The following is a 12,104-nucleotide window of genomic DNA, read 5'->3' on the forward strand; positions in this document are numbered from 1 at the left end:
GTATTTTCTCAGTTCTAAGTCAAAAGCAATTAAATAGATAATTGCGCTGTATTGAAACTCACTCGATCTGCTGCTTATAGGGCAGATGACTAAGATTGCATGCCTGAGAGTGGCAGATGAATTATCTGCGGCCGACTTTTTTTTCCATCGTCAAGTCCCCGTCGCACTCACAAATAAGTTCTAGGTAGCTGCAAACTATTTACTTTTCTTTCATTTTTACGATGTGATTTCCACTGCACCCCATCGCAACAGTTAATTTCTTTCAGATAAGACACTAATTAAAATAAATCGAGTTGAATTTTTCCACTCCACCATTAATTTAGCTTTAGCGAAAACAGATTTCTGTACCCGTTAAAAACGTCCGCACTTAAACTCTGGAGAACTGTCTGAAAATAGCTTTAATTGCTGAAGTCATAAAATGAATTAATTGCTTGAAAGTTTTTTTATTTGTAATTCAAAACAACTAAGTGCACGCCTTTTGAAGGTTCCTATGATGTACTTTACCCGTTTATATGGGACAAGGAAAGGTTTCTTGGGCAATACTACAGTATCCAGGAAACTTGTAAAAAAAACAGCAATCTGTAATTTCTAGCTAAACAAAGCCTGCGTAAATGTTGTAATTTAAACCACGATTTTAAAATATGTTTGGAAGTGTTTCAGTGGCTCTAGTGCTCTTCATAAAGGATAAAATCCCCAAATTTCCTTCATGTGGACAAAATTTCAATGCAACCATTGCATTGTTGATTGTAAATATGTTGTACAAAATTGTTGGATCCTGCCATCAGGTAGAAAGATATTATAGGGAAAATTTACAACCATCATTTTGGAAACATCAATTCTGTAAAACCGCAAATTCTTTTCTTCTGTGGACGATTTAATTTTAGACAAAGTGTGGAAAATGCCACAATCCCTCATGCACAATAAAATTTTTAATTGGTGCCACAAAAACGGTGTTGCACTTTTGTCTCTGATGGTTGCTGGGTACATATAAGTTTATAATTTGCCGATAGCCAATGTCTTGATGCTTCAAGTTTTTTGCAACTGAGAGTAGAGTACTTGACAAATATCATGCCAGAGTTTGGTTTTTACCATTTATATCGAAACCTTTTTTTCATGGTTGTCCTTAATGTTGCTATTTGGGCTGTGTTACTGTTGATGTCACGTTAAATCAAACTGAGCTTTTACGAAGAATCTTAATGCGTATGTAGATTGACTCCTTCAAATGTGGGGGTTTATTTTGATTGATACTTTTTAACATTATAATGTCGTGTAAAGGCCAGCAGGGACTCAAAGACGAACTTACATGTACGTGAGGCATGTCAACGCACCAGCATTAGCCATGGCATGAAACTTCCCGAAAGTACTGATCAAAATTCAGTATTAACTTTTGAATCCTGTGTAAGTATTTTGTGTAGTTGTTTCTTTATGCCCACAGCCAAGTTGTAGTTGGGGGATGCCACAGTCTACACTGTAAAATGATATGGTTAAATGAGTAGTATTGTACTGTATTTTTCTAACATTAATCGACTATTAACAAAGTTTACAGTAAATAAACGTGTTTGTTACACTATTTACTGCGCTTTTGTGAATGTAGGACAATACTGTATAATTAACAGTAATATTTAACGGTATAAGCTTTGTCCTCAATTTGCATATTGACACAAATGGAGCGATGCTACTTTTGCCGAGTAATTTGTGTTACGCAAGTAGGCTATTTGACATTAGTCTGACAAATGTTCGTGCTTTTTGTAAGTACTTTTACACGTAAATGCGAACCATTCCCTAAAACCGATAAATTGAACGTAAAAAAATGAAAAATCTTACTTGTTCATATTCCATCCATGATTGTCCATGGAAGCCAAACAGTGCACATTATGTGGCATGCCAGTGCACATTAGGAATGTAAATAAGGTTCCGACGCGACCAAGGCATCTAAACATGAAGTTTGCATATCTGAAATACGTAATTATATTTTAACTGTTAAAATTAACATGAGTTTGATAATCCTTTATCAATAGAACTTATACCTAAATGCATATGTAGAATGAACCTGAAATCAATGAAAACTGTAACTTGCTGTTCTAATGTATACATACAATTAAATGAGATGATACTGTTGTTTTATGGTTAATTACCATAACAAATTACCATAAATCATAAACAATAGTATACTGGCGCCCGTGCTTTTCCAGTATTTAGTCCGGAAAAATGTACTTTGTGTATTGTTATTTCAAAATAAAAGTCAGGCATTGTGCTACAGCAAAGAAAACTTGACATTATAGTTGCCATCCAGTTGTTTGTTGCCTACAAATTGTGTCAGTGTTCGAAAGACATACAGAAAAAAATATCTGGTTGCAAGCAGTTATTGTGAAGTCATAATGTGGAATAAATGCCTCTGTTTTAATGATGTGATCTCAGAAAATTGGATGATCCTCTCAGATCAGCAACAATGCTATTTGAACATTCCCTGAAACGGTCGTGTGACAGACGACTGTACATCGCTCACTCTCAATTCAACATTATAGCCATGGAGAGGAATAACACTTGGAATTAACTCATGTTTGGTCCCGGGATTGTAGCTGGTACACGTACGTGTTTGTTTGGTCCCGGGATTGTAGCTGGTACACGTACGTGTTTGTTTGGTCCCGGGATTGTAGCTGGTACACGTACGAGTTTGTTTGGTCCCGGGATTGTGGCTGGTACACGTACGTGTTTGTTTGGTCCCGGGATTGCAGGTGGTACACGTACGTGTTTGTTTGGTCCCGGGATTGCGGCTGGTACACGTACGTGTTTGTTTGGTCCCGGGATTGCAGCTGGTACACGTACGTGTTTGTTTGGTCCCGGGATTGCGGCTGGTACACGTACGTGTTTGTTTGGTCCCGGGATTGCAGCTGGTACACGTACGTGTTTGTTTGGTCCCGGGATTGCAGCTGGTACACGTACGTGTTTGTTTGGTCCCGGGATTGCAGCTGGTACACGTACGTGTTTGTTTGGTCCCGGGATTGCAGCTGGTACACGTACGTGTTTGTTTGGTCCCGGGATTGCGGCTGGTACACGTACGTGTTTGTTTGGTCCCGGGATTGCGGCTGGTACACGTACGTGTTTGTTTGGTCCCGGGATTGCAGCTGGTACACGTACGTGTTTGTTTGGTCCCGGGATTGCAGCTGGTACACGTACGTGTTTGTTTGCGTACATGTTTATTCTGAAATGGTAAACATAAAACTTTATGCAGTGAGGGCAGGTTTATTTTTTCTTCCACGTACATTGTAATAAGCAATGAGTGTCTCAGGATTTTAAATGTGTTATTGGCTTTTTTCTACTCTTAGGAGTAGGATCTAGAACTTTGCGCTTGAGTGGCGCCTGCAAGACTGCCATAAAAACGCATATTCTCTTTCTGTGGTCAAGGTATTGATTTAAACACAATTAACTCTTTATCTGTGTTGAGATTCTTAACGGTCCTGGGATTGCAGACAGGTTGCAAATTGGTCCCCACTTTATGGGTTTAAAATGTGTCCAACAGTCGGTCCCCATTTTGCATACAAGGTACGAAGGGGTGTTTGTTTGTTTGTTTGTTTGTTTGTTTGTTGGGGTGTTTGTTTGTTTGTTTGTTTGTTGGGGTGTTTGTTTGTTTTCTTGAAGGCGGTGTGATTTTTGGGCTCTCGTTTAACGTAAGTTTTATCACTGTACTAATGACCTTTTTGGTCCTAATTGGTTGTAGTTGTGTACGTATATTGTTGTAGACTTGATAGGTCTTATTGAAGGACTGTTACGGTATATCATCTTGTAATATTTTTACCTCTTTTTTTTGGGCATAGTCCCGAACATTCGATACACGTTAGCTAGCGGGGCTGGCCGCCATGGCTAGTCGTGCTGCCGACCGTCCTGTTGTTCGGGATCACTCAGGTGATCAGGCGACTGGCTTCTCAAAGACCAATGTTGTATCTGAACCTTTCACTAACATAACTCGCGAGAATGGAATCGTTTTCAAAGCTGAAGACAATGTCTCTGTCCAGTGTTATGTTAATGCACTATCTGTCTCGGGTATGAACCCTGCTGAAATAGTTTCTGCCTCCCGTATATCAAATGGGCGTGTAGCAGTCTACCTCAAGTCAAGGGAAGCGGTTGAGGAAGCTGTTGTGTATGGTTTGGAGTACAACGATTCGTTTATTCCCATCACCCCCTTAGTAAAACCTACTGAGAGACTTGTACTGTCCAATGTATATCCAGAATTACCAAATGCAGTCATTGCAAGAAATCTGTCAAGCTTCTGCAAACCAGTTTCAGCCATCAAACCGATCCCCTTAGGAATTAAAGACAAAGAGTTATCTCATGTTATATCTTTTAGACGTCAAGTGCATGCTGTCATAGAAACCAATGTCACTATTCCCGATCACATGAACATTGTTCACGCAGGGGTGAACTACAGAGTTTTCATCTCCAATGAATCTGTTAAATGTTTCAGCTGTGGAGAAAATGGCCACATAAGTAAACATTGTAAAAAACAACACAAGCTGAACCGTCTACATCTAACACTAACATGGCTGATTTTAACCCATTGAATCCCCCTCCCAAGTTTATACACGGTAAAAAATCTGACCCAAAACATCCATCAAAACAGAGTCGACGAGACAGTTTGACTGACCAGAACAAGCCGTCTACTTCAGATAAGCCAGCTGATACTGATGCGCAGCAACATTCAGCCACTGAACCTGATGCTCGATTTTTAACAGGTACACCTCTAAAACAACAGGAGACAGAAAAACAAAGTGCTTCCACTGCAGACAAACATAACACCACTTTAAGTCCAGCTCCTTCAAAGCAAAATACACAACATCTAAAAACATCTAACAATACTACAGTGCCTTCCATCTGGGGTTCGCCTCCAGCTCCTTCTCGTGAAACCTCTCCTCTCTTTGCAGAGGTTGTTGCCAAAGGACACCGCAAAAAATCAAAGCCTAAAGAAGTTGTGTCCAATCCATTGGTGCAGCTGAAGTCTCCGTCTCCACAGCGAAAACTGCGTAAGCTAAGTGATACACCCCAGATGGAAAGAGATGAAAGTGTCTCCCAAACTTCAACGGAGGAAAATATCTCCCAAATCCTGGGACGAATCTCAGATGTCCACAGAATCACCACCGATACACCCATCTCAACTGGATTCAGAGAGCGACCATGAATCCGTCTCCTCTGTCGTAAGCGTCTTCGATCAAGAGGGAGATGGGCCAGGGGACCTAAACCTGACAAAAGGACCACTTCAAAACCGAGGAAGTCGTCACCTTCCTTAAGTGCGTCAAGTCACGCCGAAAGCCGCTTGACGTTGCCAGGAAATTTACTCATGACATCCCCGGTCTAGTAAAACAGCTGAAGCCACTCCGCAACAGCCCTCTGTTCACGAAAAATATGCAACAGAGGATTCGAAAGCTTGTCAGAAACCTCGATCCCAGCGATCCCATCCATCTTTTTCCATGATGTTTCTACTTTCCCTTTTTTTGTATATGACTTTCACCCTAGTAACCCTCAATACAGGGGGATGTTCCACGCCCATCAAAAACAACTCTGTTCGTGCGTATCTAGACATAACCCTTGAAAATCCCGATGTTGTTCTGCTACAGGAAACGTATGATCTTAGGAACGAAGATTTGTGTTGGAAAACATGGCCGTATGATGTCTGTTGCGCTCCTGGAACCACCCGGGGATCTGGTGTAGCTACTCTCGTCAAGAAAAATAATAATTTTAACATAATAAAATCTTGTACGATCTGTGCTGGATATGTTCTCTTTCTCGAGCTTAGAATTTATTCAACCACCTATCATATTTACAATATCCTGATTCCTCAGGATGACGTTGCTGCAATGAACTGTCTTATCTCCTTGGAAGAGCATTGTTCTTCACACGACAATCCAGTTATCATTTTTGGCGGGGATTTTAATTGTACACATGACCCGCTTCTGGATCGCTTCTCGCAAAGCATTGAAAGGAGACACAAAATTGCTTCCGCTGTAGAAAATATCATCAATACTTTTTCTATGTGTGATGTTTGGCGTAGAAATAATCCCAATTCATCTAAATTTACTTGGTTCAGATACAGCACTGGCAATTTGAGAAGCACCTCCAAAGCTAGACTTGATAGAATTTACTTCCCTGTTCACCTTTTGCCCTCTGTTGACTCCTGTAACATTCAACCTTGTTCCTTGTCGGATCATAGTGCTGTTGTTCTTAACACTTCCCGATGTAAGTAAGAAGGGTAGCGCCTACTGGCACTTCAATAATTCTTTGCTTCAAGATGAGACCTACAAAGGAATTTTTAAACAATTTTGGAAAAAGTGGCAAGCTACAAGATGCCAATTTTCCTCCATCAGTGTATGGTGGGACATGGGAAAGAATCATATTAAATCTATCACTCAAATGTATGGAGCTAAAATTGCCCGTGAAAAACGGGACAAGATTCATTCTCTTCACAAATCCATTGATGATTTACAGTGTTGTCCTGATCTTACCCCAGAGACTCAAAAAACTCTTCAGGAACAGCGGGATGCCCTGAAAGAACACTTCAAGCATGACGCTAAAGGGGCTATCATTAGATCTCGCTTTAAGCTCACAACAGAAATTGACACTTGTTCTACATTCTTTTTTAATCTAGAAAAATCCAACTCTACCGCTAAAACTATTTCTAAAATTCGTCTCTCATCTGGAAGGACTACTGATGATCCAAATGAAATAAAATGTCACATTCGGAATTTCTACAAAGAATTGTACAGTGAGGCCGAAACTGAACCCAGTACTATGGATCACTTGTTTAAAAATTTACCTACGCTCAGTGAAAGTGACTCTGAAGATTGTGACAAACCGATAACAACAGATGAAATGGATATGGCGGTTAACCAGTTAAATTTAAATAAGTCCCCTGGCTTGGATGGCCTTACTTCTGAATTTTATCAAACTTTTTGGAATATCATTAAGGACGATCTCATGGCAGTACTCAATGAATCTGTTGCCAGCGGCCACCTTCCTGGTTTCTTGTCGAAGGGGAGTTATAACCCTTCTTCCCAAAACTGGCGACTTGCTTGAGATTTCAAACTGGCGTCCTGTCTCTTTACTCAATACAGACTACAAAATTTTTGCAAAAATTATTTCAAACCGACTCAAAAATGTTATCGATAGCGTTGTTCACCCTGATCAAAGTTATACTGTTCCGGGTCGTTCAATTTATGATAATATCATCTTAATCAAGGATATTCTTATGTATGCTAATTCTCACTGTATTCCTCTTGCTGTTTTAAATCTTGATCAAAAAAAGGCATTTGATAATGTGGATCATTACTATTTATGTGCTGTTATGAAGACCATGGGTTTTGGAGAAAGATTTATCTCCTATGTCAAACTGCTATATAATGATGCTCAGAGTTTTATCAAGGTTTGTGGCTCCTTAACCGCACCTTTCCCTTTTAAAAAGGGAATTAGACAAGGATGTCCACTTTCAGGTTTGCTATATGCAATAGCTATAGAACCTCTCCTCCATGCTCTTCGATGTAATTTAAAACCTTTTGGCTTTATGATTCCTAATTCTGATTACACTGTTGTTACCTCGGCCTATGCCGATGATGTTTCTATATTTGTTACCAGTGATAAAGCTTTTAATATTATTCAAGATATTTATCATTGTTATAGCCGTTGTTCTGCTGCTTGTTTGAATTTTACTAAATCTCAAGGCCTCTGGGTCGGTTCGTGGATAAATAGAACGGACAACCCCCTTAAATTTTAAGTGGAATAATACTGGTTTAAAATTCCTTGGAGTTCACATGGGAAACTCCTTCCATTTTTTTCAACAAAACTGGCAAACCTGTCGAGAAAAATTGCAAAACGTTCTTGCTCGTTGGAAAGGATTGTGTAAACTGCTGTCCTTCAGAGGCAGAGCCCTGGTAGCCAATAAGTTAGCGGCTTCCAAACTTCTTCACGTCCTTGCAGTTTTATCCCCCCCTCCAGAAATTCTCAGTGAACTCCAAAGGAAACTGGTAGATTTTATTTGGTCTGATGGGCGACATTGGATAAAGGAAAATATTTTGTATCGTTCACCTGAAACAGGCGGGCTGGGCCTTACCTGCCTCCAGTCACAAGTTTTTACGTATCGCTTCTCCTTTGTACAAAGATTTCTAAAAAAATCACCTCATCCTGTTTTCGCTTTCATGAGCTACTTTTTGCGTCAATATTGCAAGTTCGATTTTGATGCTCAAATCTTCTTAATAAATCTTGACGCTAAATTTTTTGTTCACCTCCCAACATTCTACTGTAATGTGTTACAAGCTTGGAAGTTATCGAGAGCCCAAATTGTCATACCGCTCGATTCTCTTCATTTCATTTTGAATTTACCGTTAATTTCTACTCATGTAATTAAGTTTGCCGGTATAGATGACCATCTCCTTTGCCCTCGTCTCCGGATGTGTGGTGTTCGTACAGTTGGAGACCTACTGGACGTCTCTTCCGGAAAATGGAAAACAACGGAGGATATCCAAGCTGCAAACCCAGTGCGAAGGTCCTCAAACAGGCTTCTTCGCGCTGAACTCTCTGAAATGACGAATCTCCTCTTGCGTGTCTTCCCGCAGTTTTTCAACCGTTTTGGATACCGTCTCTCCACACGTAATCTTCAGAGCATCCCAGACCTGAGAGAACTTCCCCTGGTTGTTCACTTCCCTCCAGACATCGATGCCACAGGCGCATCTTCAAAGACTATTTATAAAACCCTCAACGCAGAACTCAACCAACTGAAGATTCCTCTTCAGACTTATTGGCATGAACAGAATGCAATCCCAGAGAACCGGAAAATCGAATGGCAAGCAATATATCGTCTACCTTCCTCAAAGAAAGAGGGCGATGTCCAATTTCGCCTATTGCATAACTTTCTGCCCAGTCTACCGGTCCTGCAGCACATTAACCCAGACATATCTCCACTGTGCCCTTGGTGTGGACAAAGAGGAACAATCGTTCACTTGTTCATCATGTGTCGCGCCATCCAGCCAGCATTAAATCTTCTGAACTGTCTCTTGAGTCGTCTTCTCCCGAGTGTTGTTCAAGATTTCGACCTGTACTGGTGCCTCCTTCCGTACAAGAATGGACGTTCAAAGGAGATGGTTAATCTGGCTGGGTGGCTGGGTGGCTGGCTGGGTGGCTGGGTGGCTGGGTGGCTGGGTGGCTGGGTGGGTGGGTGGGTGGGTTTGTTGGGTTGTTGGGTTGTTGGGTTGTTGGGTTGTTGGGTTGTTGGGTTGTTGGGTGGGTTGGTTGGTGGGTGTGTGGGTGGCTGGGTGGCTGGCTGGGTGGGTGGGTGGCTGGGTGGGTGGGTGGCTGGGTGGGTGGGTGTTTGGGTGGGTTCTGGTCGTTAATTAGTAATGTACCATTGCCGAAAACAAGTCCACGATTTCTGTTGCTCCGTTTCCTTTCTGTGAAAGCTGCGCAGGACAAAATCATATTAAAGTCGCCTGCCTTTATCAATTTAGGGTGTCTTGTCTGTCTAGTCACGGGCCTCTTACGGACAGAGGCAAAGCAAACTGACAAATCTTGATGGAGAGGGAATAACTTTTGAGAAACCAAGCCCCATCGCAAATGCCCCAGAAATTTCTACTGCAAAGAGAACTGGGGATAGATTCTTGGAGTTTCAGCTCCAAGAAGTGACTGCTTGAAATAAATTATGCATTTCTTTCCATGATCGAATTGAATGATAGAAAATTTGTTGATCGAACCGGTCAACATTGACAAGGTCCCTGGCCACACAAAACAGCAATTTGAAGGTGGAAGTCTGACTTCTTTGGAACTGCTCATTTTTTTTACTACAAAGAGTACGAGGGACTTGAAGGGGGGGGGCTAACCATCACATTCCTTACGTTTCACCTCCCCTGACTCAAAACTTCAGGAGGTATGCGCTTGTTTCCTACACGGTGTGTAGGGTTAGGTAAGGAATTTGGAACCAAATACACGTAATTATTACGTGAGTTAGGTTGAAGAAAAGGAAAGAAAGTTGGACAGGGTTGTTATTAAGTTAAGGAAGCGAGAATTTCATCCATACGATTATATGGGTATTTATTTGACAGGATTGAAGGAATCCAGCAGTTTATAGAGTTGGGTCGGGTTTAGGATTGGGGTGAAGATTTGGGGATTTATCGATAGAGACGATTGTGGTTAGGTTAAAGAATAAATAATTATTGAATGGTTAAAAGATCGAATATTTTATTGATAAGTAAGGTTGGGGTGAGGAATGAACATTTATTAATGAGTTCCAACAAGGTCAGGCGACGGACGCCCCCAACGGTAGGCAAGTTTCCATTTCCCCGCTTGCAAAACTGTGATCATATAATAAAACAAAATTAGACAGTTTCAGCCCATCGACGGTGCAACAAAGACTTCATAGTGACGAGCTAACAGTCGTTGTGTGAACGTAACTGAAAGGTTACATGAAATTCCGACTACCACTCCAACTGTTGGGATTTCGAAAATGAAAATCTCGAAATTCCTTACCTCAACGATCATGCATTTTACGGGGATGGTTGTGTACGTCATATTTTAATGATATTTCAAAATATTATTTCGTAAAGAACGGGTTATTGTCCGAAATGGAGCAATACGGGCGATTCACAATAGTGCGCCTCTAAGAGTTGGCCACGCGGCGTTGACCAATCAAAGTGCGTGAAAACTGTCGACCCTTTCCAAACGCGCATTGGTGGTGCACTATTATGAAACGCCCGTATTCAGACATGTCCATTGATTCCTTAAACTAATCAACCCAATATCCCATTATGCCAAATCCTGAACCCTTTTAACTCAATCCCTGACGCTAATCCATATCATATATCCTATCCATAATGATGTCTGGATTCTTTATCCTAGTCGTATCCATTAAATCCCAGAATTTCTAGCCTACAACCATAAAATCCAGTCTATGAAATTGTCACTTCCTTCACGTAACTCTAACCCAACACCCCGTACAAAGTTAGGCAACCACTGTGCTGGCAACACAAGCTAAAGAAACTATGCCAGTTAATTCTGAATACCCACAAGTGAGTGCTGCGGTTATAATAAGTAAGTGATAATATAATAAGTGATTTGCTGTGAACTTACAACCACAGCAACGTTCATTCATCTCTCCGGGTTTATTTCCGGCAAATTATAAATGAGTTTGATAGGCACGGTGACAGGGTGACCGATGACTTAAATGTGAGCATAGGGGCATAACAGTTGTATTTTAGTTTGCAGAAAAAACACTCTCTGGTTGGTTTTCGACGTTACCTCATTTTTGTTCAAAATTTACGCAGCTGCCCAATCAATTTAAAAAGGGTAAAGTAGCTTAGTAGCTGCTTGGGATTTGTAACATTTTGCGAACTATTTGTACTGAAGACCAGCCATAGTTTTAGCGCCCACTTACAGGAAAAAAACAAGAGAAGATGCCTTGTAGGAGTGCTCACTATAGTTGGACCATAAAACTCGTGGTTGGAATTACACCATTTTCTTTTCGAAACTTAACCTTTAGGCCTATCATATGAAAACTGCAATCAACTGGTTTCTAATCTGAACGAGAAAAACTGAGACACAATGACTCGAAAGTACGCTTTTGCAGGGAAACAACGGGAATAGGCCGATGCAAAGTTGCTCTCGACTCTTTGATTAGTTTCCCGCTGTTTACCTCTCTCCACAGCCACCATTATGTGCCTTTACGTTGGCGGACTATTCGCCTTCACTTTACGAAAGATCCTACCAGAATCGACGCTTCAGATCATAATCTTGTATACAAAGAATCTGAATTGTTAAAACAATATGCTGGAAGGTCTGCTACAACACGTACAGTCCCAAATCCTCCAATTTCAGTGTGATTTTACATACACCCTTTGGAGTGAGGGTTCGATGTACTTCCGGCAGCAGTGTCCCAATTCAAAGAAAATTCTCCGCCAGGCTGAGGCCCATAAAAAGTACCCCTACAGATTCCTTCGAAAAGGGGGGTCTGTTTGGGCCAAGAAAATGGTGGGATCGTGTCAGTATGGCCTAGAATCATCTCTGTAGATTCAGGGGCACCCATCTGGGGGCAAAGCAGACAAAAATGGGATTGAAAATTTGTCAGAAGAGTCCGC

This window comes from Acanthaster planci, linkage group LG11, assembly GCF_054643075.1.
Source record: "Acanthaster planci isolate LZ-2023a linkage group LG11, COTS_SCS, whole genome shotgun sequence".
NCBI classification, from domain to species: Eukaryota; Metazoa; Echinodermata; class Asteroidea; order Valvatida; family Acanthasteridae; genus Acanthaster; species Acanthaster planci.